Below are 13090 nucleotides of genomic sequence, written 5' to 3'. Positions count from 1 at the left end.
ATTCTAAAAATTATTTAGCTTTTAAGAAGGTAATATATGCGTGTGGAAAATAATTTAAAAGGCACAAGAGGACACACCCTAAAAGTTGAGTCTCCTTCCAAACCTCCTCAAGTTTCCTGGTTCCCTTCTCCAGAGTTAACTACTGTTAACAGCTTTTAAAAATCACCCCAGACATTCTGTAACAGCTTAACAGCTATTACAGGACTGTCCAACAGAAATATGGCAACCCATGTATGCAATTGACAATTTTCTAGTAGCTACATTTAAAAAGTAAAAATAAACTGGGGAATTCAATATTAATATTTTATTTTTATTTAGCCCAATATAAGCAAACTGTTACTGCTATGAGTAAACAATATGGAGATATTAATGAGATATTTTACGTTCATTTTTCCTACTAAGACTTTGAAATCCACTGTGTAATGTATATGCATAATACACCTCAATTTGGACCAGCCACATTTCAATGTCAATAGTGGTCACTATATTGAACAGCACAATTCAATAAAATTGCACTTTTAAAAAAATCTTTAAAACAAGAAATAAGAATTTTTTAAATGCTTGCATGCATTCTACATTGTTCTTCATTTTTCTTACCATTGTAGACATTGCTATAGAGTAATATGCATATAAGTATGCACATCAGAGAATAATTAGAAACTATAGAGAAAAAACGTTTAAATTATCCATAATCCTATTTTAGTGTTTTAGTACAGAGACAAGGATAATTCTGAACCTCCAGAAGTAAGTATAAAATATAAATAAGTTTTAATAAAAACTCACAGGTCTGAGAATGCTGCCCAATATGACAGTTAAAATTCTTATTGTAAGGTCAGGGACGTCCTTAACCTATAGTCAGTGTATATTTTTTGTTTGAAATGTGAATTTTCCTTCTCTCCTTCTCTCTCTCCTCTCTTACCACTCAAACGGGAGCCAATGGGGGACACTGTTAACAACTGTGTGTTTTTGCTTTTTGCTGTTGTTTATTCAGTTGAGGTGGGGGCCGAGCAGTACATTTCATTGAACAAATAACACGCATTGCCTTCGAAAACAAGGGTAAGCAGGTTCATTTTTCGCCTGAAGCCAATTTATGCCTTCATACAGCTGTGTTTGGATATGTAGATACGGTACAGAAATTTGGAAAATTACCACGTGAAATTATTGTTTATCTTTTCTTCTCAGGGGAACAAAGTTTTGAATAAGCTTTTCATTGACGAATAAAAATCTCAGTGTCTAGTTAACTATGAAGTATGCATTATAAAATCATGGGATTCGGTGTCGTGGAAAGAACACGAGGCTGGAAATGTTCCATGTCAGTCCTCACTCTATCCAGGGTGAACTTGTTGTATGACCTTGCAGAGCTCATTGAATCTGCTGGGCCTCAGCTCCTGGTTCCATGGGTTAGGAGGTGAGACTCAAGAGTTTTTACACCTATAACAATCCTACAATTTTTCTTGCCATACATCAGGGAGATGTTTTTAAAACTTTTCCTTCAAAATAAGTAATTTTAATCTTTTTTAAAAAAAGTGTTACTCACAAAAGTACTACTGGAAACAATTTTTTCTAACATCTCCTTATGTTTTACTACAACTTCCAAGGACAACTGGTTTTACACGGCCCGCGAGCTAAGAATCGTTTTTATATGTTTAAATGGTTGGAAACAAAATTAGAAGAAGAACATTTCATAACATACAAAAAGTATATGAAATTTAAATTTCAGTGTCTACAAATAAAGTTATATGAAACACAACTGCACTCACTTGTTTACTACTATTGACTAGGGCTGCTTTTATGCTACAATGGTCAAGTTGAGTAGTTGCAACAGAGACCTGTAGGGCCTGTAGAGCCTAAAATATTTCCTCATAGGTCTGAGAATATAGGGAAAAAGTTTGCCACCCTTTGATTTTGTTAAATAAAAACCTTTGTGGCTGAAAGCATTTCTGAAAGAAAGAGTTTATTCAGCCATATGCAAGACAGAAAAGGACCAGGTCCAGACAGTCTAAACCACCAACAACATGGTTAGGTAGAGAAGACAACAAGTCCACCACCCTGGAGCTGACAGGATTCTTTTATACAATGAGTTTGGGGAATTAAGATGTAGGTTGTTTCCAAAGAATTCACCTTGGCTATAGATAAGTGGTGCGGTAAAAGGTGAAGCAGGGACAGTTCCGGGATAGGTGTAGAGTTTGCTGCTTTTGGATTGGTTGTGGGCAACAATCCATAAAGTTCTCGCATAAGCAAGATGCAGTGGGAACCTGTCATCAGCTATTCCTTTTTATTTATTTTATTTATTTTTTTTTACTGTCTTACCTTTTTAAATTATGTATTAAATTTATTGGGGGTGACATTGGTTAATAACATTATATAAGTTTTATGTGTGCAATTCTAAAATCCATCATCTGTATCTTGCATTGGATGCTTACCATCCAAAGTCTAGTCTCTCTCCATCACCATATATTTGACCTCCTTTACCCTCTTCATCCTTTCCGCACCTCCTTCCCCTCCGGTAACCACCATACTGTTGTCTGGTTAGGCAAGCTAGCCATCACTGTCCTTCCATCTGCCTGAATACAATTCTTTCATCGTTCACTTTTTTTTGTTTTTCTATTAACCCTATCTTTTGGATTTTCTGACTACCTCAGCTCATTTTGGTCTTTAACTCTTTTAAATTCCTGTGGTACTTATGCTAATCAGCTATCCTTTTCTCAGTAAGAGCTGAAATAGCCACCTGAAAGTTGATGTAAAGTTTTAATATACATACAGGAATGTGAGCAGTCTTTTTGGTTTCTGCTCGTGTTCTGTTAACTGATTAACCCCTTAACCTCTTCTTCTACCCTCTGGTCTGCTGGAATTTAATTTAGGATATCTCAGAATTTTTCTCTTGTCAATTTATATTATTTGAAAGGAAGTAGGAATTTGCAGAAAGAATAGGTAGCATTTATTAAAGCACTTAGAACGTGCCAGGTACTGCCTTAAGTGGTCAGTCATTTTTTTTTTTATTTTTTTTTTTAATAAAACCACCTCATGAAGTAGGTAGTAATATCAGCCTCAATTTTTAAGATGAGGACACTCAGGCTTGCCCATGTCGTGCCCCCTCAGGCTTGCCAAGCCACCGAAAAGTAGCGGAAACAGAACTGAATTCCAGGTCCCACTCATACAGAGCACCACGCTTCCTCCAGTATAGACTTAAAGACACAGATGCCTTTTGACAATGCAGTGAGGGCCAGTCTGTACTAAGGATAGCTCACCAAGTGACTGATGTCTTCAGGATTATGAAAAAGACTTCAAATGACTTATTTGGCTTGAATCCACCCATCTACAGAATGTGCAACAAGGCAAAAGTGAAACGTTAAGGAAAGTTATATATTCAAAATAGCAAACAATGGCTTGCCATGTTGTAGAGGCAGAGTGGTCTACTCAAAGCTTCCAGAGCACCCACAGTTGGGCCACTGTCCCTTCATGACAAAATTATCACCAGTGTAGAGTAAAATGAAATAAATAATAAAGACAATGTGCTTAGTTTTTCCTGGAATGAAATTATTCAGCTTAGAGATAGTCCTTTATTGTGAGATTATATCCTCTCAAATTTTTCATGTAAAATATATTCTCTGTTATGAATAATCATGCAACATGGTAGGGGTTTTTCTGTTTGTTTGTTTTTTTCTTTAATGTACTTACTTGACAAAAGAAAGTGCAAACAACTCTATTTTGGTCATTTTTTAAAATTAGTTTTGATATTTCTTGGTCTATGGAATTCTAAAGTCTGGGAACCTCTGGTTTGCATGTCCTTTGACCCAGTAATTCAAGTTCTAGGAAATGATCCTCCACAAATAATGTATGAGATAAGAAAAACTTCATAAACAAAAATATACACTGCAGTGTTTTCTGTAAAAAGCAAAATTTCAAAATGAAATCATGAAAGAAATATTTAAATTATGGCATCACCTGATAAAGTAACGTGTGGCAATTAAAAATGGTTGTAATTTATCTAATGACATGAGAAATGCTCACAGTTCAATGTTAAAGGTGAATAAAGAAACAAAACTATATGTATATTATTATTACAGCTGAATGAAAATTACACATATAATCATAATGTGTGAAAAATGCCTAAATGTATTTACAGTTATGGTTTCTTTTTCAGATGAGGAATGTTTCCTTCCGCTATCTTCTTTTCCAGTCAGTCTGGCCTTTTCTCATAAATATTCATGAAAAGAGGCCTATATTTTTGGCCCTTTGCCTTTTATTTTTTCCTCCATTCTCCTCATCCTCATGTCCTTTACTTCTGTGGTCTGGGAGAACTCTAAACTCTACATACTGTTTCCTGCGGTGCTGATTCTGCAATTGGTGTGGAATGAAGATTTGCTGCTATTCCATGTTTTGCTTTCTCTTTAATCTTTCCTATTGTACCCAGGCATCTCTTTATGTCACTGTCATCTCTTCATAGCTTTCAGCTGCCGTTTCACCGAAACCTTATATTTTTGCATCCTAATTGCCAAATTATTTTCCTTTGGTTACCTTGGCAAACAGTGTTTAAAATCCTTCCTCTGAATACGTTCCTCAGAATAACATTTCTTTTCTCTGACCTAGAGTGTTTGTTGTAGGTTGTGTTTTAACCAGTTTATTCCTAATAGAAGAGAGATCTCAGCGGGCCCCAGTGTTTCTTCAGCGGACCCAGAGGAGTCGGCCGTTGCCCCTTGCTCCTCTCACTGTCCCCATGGGGGTGGTCAGACCCCTCTCAGGTCTACAGCTAGAGGACCGTGTGACTTCGGGTCCCCTTCCCAATGCTCAGCTGTGTCTCCTCACTGTGCATCCCTTGGACTACAGTGGGACCTCCCTTACATTATGGGGGTCTCTGCCACCATGAACCAATGAGGACAAAAGCTCCCCAGGCTACAAAGCCATCAGGCCTCTTAGGGTCCCTGTTTAACCACCTCAACACCGTCCCCGCTGTTGTGGGTTGAATCACACCCACCAGAAATTCATATGTTGAAGTCTTAACCCTCAATGCCTCAGAAACCATCCTTATTTGGAAATAAGGTCATTGCTGATGTATTTACTTAAAATAAGATATGGTCATTAGGGTGGACCTTACTCCATTATGACTGGTGTCCTTATGAAAAAGGGGAAATTTGAAAACAGATGAGAGAGGGAGAGAGAGAGAGAGAGAGAGAGAGAGAGAGAGAGAGAGAGAGAGAGAGAGAATGCCATGTGAATATAAAGGCAGAGATTGCAGCGATGCTTCTAAAAGCCAAGGAACCTAAGGTTGCCAGCAAACCACCAGAAGCTGGACAAGAAAGATGGAGCAGATTCTCTCCCACAGCCTCAGAAGGACCAAATCCTGCCGACACCTTGATCTTGGACTTCTGGCCTCTAGACCATGAGACAATAAATGTTATTTAAGCCACCCAGTGTGGGGGTCTTTGTTACAGCGGCCTCAGCAGGCTAATCCACTCACCTCAGCCCCTCCTTCGTCCTCTGTGATCAGGCCTTGGTTACCTGAGGCCTCATCTTTCTACACCTCCATGCCAGTCAACGAATGCCCCAGCGACGCCAGAACTGCCTCATGGATCCTTACGCACACTCTGCTGCTTCTCCACTCAGGCAGCGCCCTCTGCCTGGCACCTGCCCCTCACCCTCACTCTGACCCTGCACATACAACCTCTCTGTGCTAGTCCCTTCTGGACTCAGAGACTCAGCCCTCAAGCCCGTGGGCGCCTTGTGCAGAAAGACTTAGCTGGGTGAGATGACTTTTCTAAGGTGACCATCCATCCCATTTGTCTGGGACTAAAGGGCTCCTGTACTTTCAGTGCTAAAAACAAGGAAGTCTTAGGCAAACCAGGACAAGATGGTCACTCGCCTTTTCCCAGCAGTCACATCATTGCTAGCGTTCACATAGCATTTTTCCTTCCTAAACTTATATTAGGATGATCTGATCTGATCAGACCCACATAAGAGCACAAGCTCCTTCACACCTGTGTCCCCAGCACGTTGGGCATAGTAGGTGCTCAGTTAATGTGTTTAAATGAACGAATGGTAACAAAATTGCCAAGTCTCTCCAGGATTACTCTTGCCTAAATGCAGTCATCCATCAATTATTGCGCGTCCATCCACGGCCTGCTATGTCCCATGTACTGGTCTCCAGTCAGTCGCCTTTACATCCTCTGACGAAGGAGCCGAAAACCCCTCAGTAACATGGTTCCAACAGTGTCCCGGGAAATACCTACTTTATTTAACAAATAGATCAAAAGTAAACCATGACTGCTCAGTACACTAACAAAGCAGTTTTCCAACAGCAGAATTTAACATTCATCAAGTCCCTTGGAAAACTGAACTTCATCCTACAGTTGTTTGATTGTTGCTGCTTTTTTAAATGAAGTATAGCCGTCAGACCAGAAGTTACTCTAAATCCCCCTTTTTAATCAATAGCATACAAAGAGAAAAATGATTAATTTAAAGAACCTATTCCTAAGAAATGATTATAAAGCATTTTGGAATGCCTGTATATTAAGTCAATAGTGAACATCTTTACAATATAGAACTGTAGTCCTCCAAGAGAATTATTAATATCTATTGGTATTTTACTGTATGAATAGACCATTTTTTGTTATTATAAAAAATTCTGCAAGGAATATCATTTTAACTAATTTTTTTTAAATAGCTTTATTTATTCCTTTAGACTAAATCCTTAAAAGTGGGATTTTCAGGTCACACATTTTGAAATTCCTTTCATTTAAATATTCCATATATCTTTTTAGCCTTTGAAGAAAATAAAAATCTTTACTGATAATAATGGTCATCTTATATGGACTTGTATGGATATTTTTCATCCTTTTTAATTTTCACCTTTAAATTTGAAAGATGACGTCATTGCAGCTCGAGAATCTTTTTGATGATAAAATGTGTATTTTTCCCAAAGGAGGATTACAGTGAAGATTTTGCATCTTAAGTTAAATACAAAAGTTCTCCATTTGCATAGTTTAGTAGAAAAATAGTGTGAAAGTGTAGGGTGGAGACAAGTTGAATGAGTTAAAAGCACCAACGGTATTTCAGCCTTCTCACTGAAGAGACATTCCAAAATCTTGCAGCACAAGAAATACTTTGCAAGTCGGCCTTAAACTTAATCCCATAGGAGGGAGGGTTGGCAGGCAAATCAGCATCTTCTTGTAACCCTAAGAAGTTCACAGATTCCAGTAAGCTTCCATGCATTTTGCAATCCAGATTCAACCCCATGAATCTTTCTTCAAGTTTATAAAATTTCCTTATTTTCCTAAAGCATCATACAAATCCTCTAAGTGTTGTGTATCTCTCAATCATAAAAGTGCCATTTCAATTTACAGTCTCCAAAATCAATAAAGCCTCCCCTTCTCAAGAGAAGGGGAGAAGGATCTGGAATCACTTTACGAAACATACCTAGTACTAATATGACAACAACATGCCACGTTATCATAGCTCAAACGAAGCTGAGACAGCCTGGTCAGTTCTTGGCTATCTCTGAAACAAAATCACATTCTTTAGGAAGTGGTGTTCGTAACTCAATAAGCAGCAGCTGTTGCTGGATCTTTGAAAAAATGTTTCATCATTTCAGCGGCGTTCAGAATCCAGCATTATGCCCCACTGTGACTGAGGGCCAAAGTGAAAAACTCCAGTTTTTATAATGATGAGAAAACCTCTGGGCAAATAAATACACGAAAAAATTTTTTTTGCTCTTAATCTGAGGATCCTGTCTCAATTTAGATGTACTCTGTTCACGTCAATTTCTCTGTAATGTTAATTTGCACTTATTACCCAGAAATTCCATACACACAAAATGATGGCTCCATTCCCTCCACTCTTAATAATGAGTACTCCATCCCTGCGCCATTTTAAAAGCTTTCTAAAGACCCTTTTAAAATGAAAGGTGATATCACTGAATGTAATGTTTATTTACAAGATATTATGATCCCAGGCTTCCAGAATGCTCAATATAAATAACAACCCAGCAGCATGCACTGCATTTAATAGAAATTTGATCCCATCAATTTTACATGATCCTACCAAGAAGAGTGTAGAATGCTAATGATGCTAATGAGAATTTGATGTTGACAGAAGATTCATTTATAAATAAAAATGGCCAGAGAGATTATTAAATCAGATGATGGTTTGTCAATACCCATCCAACATTAGGTCTCATTATCAAGATGACCAACTGCATTTTCACTAAAAATAATAAATAACAATTATGATTCCGTGTTGTACTTGTGTAGCACTTTTCATCAGGGGACCTAAAAAGATATGTATTAGATTATCTTCAGACTCCTTGACAGCCCGGGCTTGAAGTATCTACTTCCAGGAGGAATCTAAATCATCGTCACGTTCATCATTGTGCTAAAATGGCGCTCGTCATGCTTGCTCAGCCATCTGCAGATCTCACACTGTGTGCACGCAGGTGACCTGGACAAGAGGTCCTCTGGAGAGGACAGAGGGTGACACCGTCCAGGTCATGCTTCCAGTCTGCTTCTCTTATGCCTTAGATTTCCCAAGACAGCTGTGGAGCTGAGGGGTCTGGCTAGGGCTGGTGTAATCCAATCCCATTTGCTGAAGTTTACATTTAATTCCTTAATTAAGGTCACTAGAGCTCTCCACCCATGATGAAGGAAAAAGAAAGAACAGATAACTCTTGTAAAAAAAAATACAGCTCTGGCAGTAGAAATACAAAGGAAGTGATAGTTTATAAATTCTTGTATATGCTCATCGATTTTGATGGGTTATGACTGTCACAGGCCCTGCTACAATATTGCAGGAATTTACATTTGTACCAGCCTGCCATTAGTATGCCTATTCTTTTTTTCTTTTTTTTTCTTTTTTAATTTTATTTTATTAAATTTTGGGGGGTGACAATTGTTAGTAAAATTACATAGATTTCAGGTGTACAATTCTGTATTACATCATCTATAAATCCCATTGTGTGTTCATCACCCAGAGTCAGTTCTCCTTCCATCACCAAATATTCGATCCCCCTTTACCCTCATCTCCCACCCCCCACCCCCCACCCCCCTTACCCTCTGGCAAAGTATGCCTATTCTACCGGCACCTGACACAGTGGCCAGCAGGCCCTCCTATAACAAGAATTGCAATATCTAGTAAGAGATGAGGAGACTCTCCCAGAAAGCTTCCCAGGTCAGATTTCCACCATTCTCCCTTAAGAGAGACAGACAACCTTGAGCAGGCTGATAGGACAGCTAGTAATATTCTGGTAGGAATGAAGAATAAAGAGGTGACTGAAGAAAATAAAGAAATAGGGGAAAGAGGACTCAAAGGAGGCACGACAAGTGTGTCAAGTGTGTAGAGAGCCATGAGTTAGAAAAGGGTGAAACTCAATCACTACCATCCTGAAGGGGCAGCGCAGAGCCAGGATGAGGACACTGGCTGGGGCACACTGCAGTTCCCGGTAACAAAGCAAAAGTCACGATGTTCGAAGGAGTTCTCTGCGCAGGAACAAGACAGAGAGAAGGTATGGATGTAATGACCCCTTCCATATTCGTTAATTCTACACATGTTTACTAAACACTTACTCTGCAACGGGCACTAACGCAAGATGCTGGAGATAACAATGGTGAGAGAAGATAGGCATGGCATCTGCCATCTTGGATCTGAGAGTCTGGTGGGGGTGGCTGATAGAGTGACCACACTCATAAATGAAGAACTACAGCTTACAACCAGTCAGCCTGTGGAGGGATGGTGCGTGGACTGTGGGATTGACCTTGTCTGGAGTTCAGAGAAACATGTTTCTTCCCTGAGAAAGAAACACTTGAGAAGGGATCAAAGTAGGAGGGGAAGTAAGCAAGAGTGAGGGTGGAAGGATTCCAGAGAGTGACTCATCAGAGCAAGGAAAGGGAGAATCAGGAAGTAGAAAATAGGAGAGCAGGAGGGTTTATTAGTTCATGTTTAGGAATTCTGCTTCATCTTAGAAACTATGGGAAGTCGTCAAAGGTGTTTTTCTTTTAGAGAGGTAGAGAGGCGGTGATGTGGTCACATTTGTACCGTGAAAAAGTCACGTTGGCTATAGATGGGAGAGTGGACTGGATGGAGCCACAGTGTATTCAAGGACGCCAGGATGGGGCATACCAGACATTAGACATTGGGTTACTATTGGGCCTAGAATTTTAGTGTCTTAAGATATCTGTATTTGGTGTACTCTGTTCATGTCAATTCTGCTTCATTCACTTACTAATTTAGTTAACATGCAATATGTTAAAGGATATTTTGAAAGAAGAAATTCGATTTTATGTTATTTTCAATCCCCCAACTTTTCAGTACCTCTAATATCACTGCTGGTGTTGCCAGTATTTCCTTTAGACTTCAGGACTATTATTCTGTGTTCTTAGCTATGTGAGGATGACACAATTGAATTCTGCAATATACTGGCCTACTACTTATCAAAATACTCATCAGTGGAGACAGTATTTATTTATTTATACCAGTTGTTGTCTTTAAATAGCTGCACGCCAGATTTCAGAAAATCACAAAATAAAGCTAACCTGAAAAATAATGTGTTAGTGAAGCCAGGCCACAATAGCTTTCCCACAGTCATATTAAAAATGAATGTGTTTATAAAGGCTTCCTGGAGCAGAGTTTAGCGAAGAAGGAGTTTCTCTAATTCATAGATCTTTTCTCTAAATGTCCAGAAAACAATGCTAATAGTTTCCAAAGCTAGTTGTTAAACCAATGTGATTTAATCTTATTATTCCCTTTTAATAACTTGTATTTTTTTCCTACAAAAGATATATATGTAAAGCTGCTAGTATTTATTCTCTTTTTTTTTTTTTTACAGTGTCTAATTTTGTTGTTTAACTCAGTCATAACAAGCTAAACAAACTAAGGAGGGCCTTTTTATATATATATATATGCCCATGTTTACATGCATATTAAGCCTCTTTTGTTGGGGGTGGAGGGAAGGAAAAGATAAGCGGAAACTTTAAAGGAACAGGATGAATCCCACTAGGATCAGCAGAATGTGATATAAACTTTTAAAGAAGAGGGTGGTAGAGCAGAGCAATAAAATCGCATTCTTCTGTTTTTGCGTGAGCTTCGCCGTGGGATGAGTCTAGTCTGACATTTGACATTTGACAATCAAAACCAAAAACAAAAAAAATAAGCCAACAACAACAAAAACACATGCATACACTACCGGGATTATTCTGTTAAGGATTAGGGCTGTCAGTTGGGCAATAGGGATTGACTACTAAGAAAAGCAGAGACACACTGCTTGGCAAGGCTCCCACCTTCCAGCCACGCTGTGGGAACAGAGATATAAACAAAGCTGGGAGGCTCTCCAGTTGCAGGGACAACCCGCGAAAGGAGGACACTGTCAAACATGCACTTACCTCATTCATTCATTCATTCATTCATTCATTCATTCATTCATTCATTCATTCATCATTCAGTCGACAGAAGTCTCTAGCGTACCTCACTGTTTCAATGATTCCACCCTATTTCTATGGGGCGAATGAAGCAAATGGGCACGATGGTGCCCATTTCACAGCTATGCGAAGAGGGTAATGAAAGGCTGAAGGATTTGTTCTGTGAAGAAGCAACAAAGGCAAAACTAAAGGCAGGTTCCCAGATGTCTTGTCCAATTTTGGTTTGGTTCGGTTTGGTTTGGAACAGTGGGTCCCAACCAGGGATGATTTGGGCCCCCTGGGGACAGTGGGCAATGTCTGGAGACATTTTGGATTGCCGTGACTAGGAGAAGGGACGGCTACAGCTTCTAGAGGACAGCTGCCCAGGGGTGCTCCCTAACACTGACCATGCGCAGGACGGCCCCACAGCGTAGAAACTTTCTACAACTTCGGGAGAACTCCAGGAAGAGCACTGGGCAAAGGATGGAACTAATGAAGAGAGGGGCTGCAGTTTAGAAACCCTGGTTCAGAGAGAGTATTTGGAAATGTCACCTGGGGGTCCAGAATTGATTTCTGCCAATTCTGGGTAATAGGAAAAATGAAGAAAAACGAAAGCTGAATTTCTTCTAAGCTGAAGGTGACACAACTCTTTGATTCTCTGATAAATAAGTCTAAGCCTAAGTTCTCTTTTTTAAAAAGAAGTGCTTACTTGGCAGACAGCTTTAAAAAAAATATATTAAAGTTTATTGGGGCGACAATTTTTAGTAAAGTTACATAGATTTCAGGTGTACAATTCTGTAATACATTATCTATATCTCACATTGTGTGTTCACTACCCAGCGTCAGTTCTCTTTCCATCACCATATATTAGACCTGGTTTACTCTCTTCTAGAGCCCCGCTCCCTCCTTATCTTCTGATAACCCCTAAACTATTGTCTGTGTCTATGACTTTTTGTTTCTTCATTTGTTTGTCTTGTGATTTTGTTGTTTTCAGTTTTATATGCCACATATCAGTAAAATCATATGGTTCTCTATTTTTTCTGTCTGACTTATTTCACTTAGCATTGTAATCTCAAGATCCACCCATGTTGTCACAAATGGTACTATTTCATCTTTTCTTACTGCTGAATAGTATTCCATTGTGTATATATACCACAACTTCTTTATCCATTCATCTATCGAAGGACATTTTGGTTGTTTCCATGTCTTGGCCACCGTAAATAAAGCTGCAATGAACATTGGAACACACATGTCTTTATGGATAAATGTTTTCAGATTTTTGGGTAGATACCCAGGAGAGGGATTGCTGGGTCATATGGTAAATCTATTCTTAATTGTCTGAGGAACCTCCACACTGCCTTCCATAGCAGCTGCACCAGTCTGCATTCCCACCAACAGTATATGAGGGCTCCTTTTTGTCCACAGCCTCTCCAACACTTGTTACTATTTGTCTTATTGATTATAGTCAGATACAACATCCATTTATGATTAAAACACTTAATAAAACAGATGCAGAAGGAAAATACCTTTACATAATAAAGGCCATATATGACAAACCCTCAGCTAATATCATAATTAGCAGTGAAAAACCCTTTCCTCTACGTTCAGGAACACGACAGGGCTGTCCCCTGTCATTTCTGCTTTTCAACATAGTGTTGGAAGTCCTCACCACAGCAATCAGGCAAGAAAAAGAAATAAAAGGCATCCAA

Source organism: Rhinolophus sinicus, chromosome 17 (assembly GCF_057876585.1).
Source record: "Rhinolophus sinicus isolate RSI-liver-muscle chromosome 17, RSI-T2T, whole genome shotgun sequence".
In the NCBI taxonomy this organism is placed as follows: domain Eukaryota; kingdom Metazoa; phylum Chordata; class Mammalia; order Chiroptera; family Rhinolophidae; genus Rhinolophus; species Rhinolophus sinicus.
The sequence above is the reverse complement of the archived record's forward strand: the minus strand, read 5'-3'. Positions refer to the sequence as shown.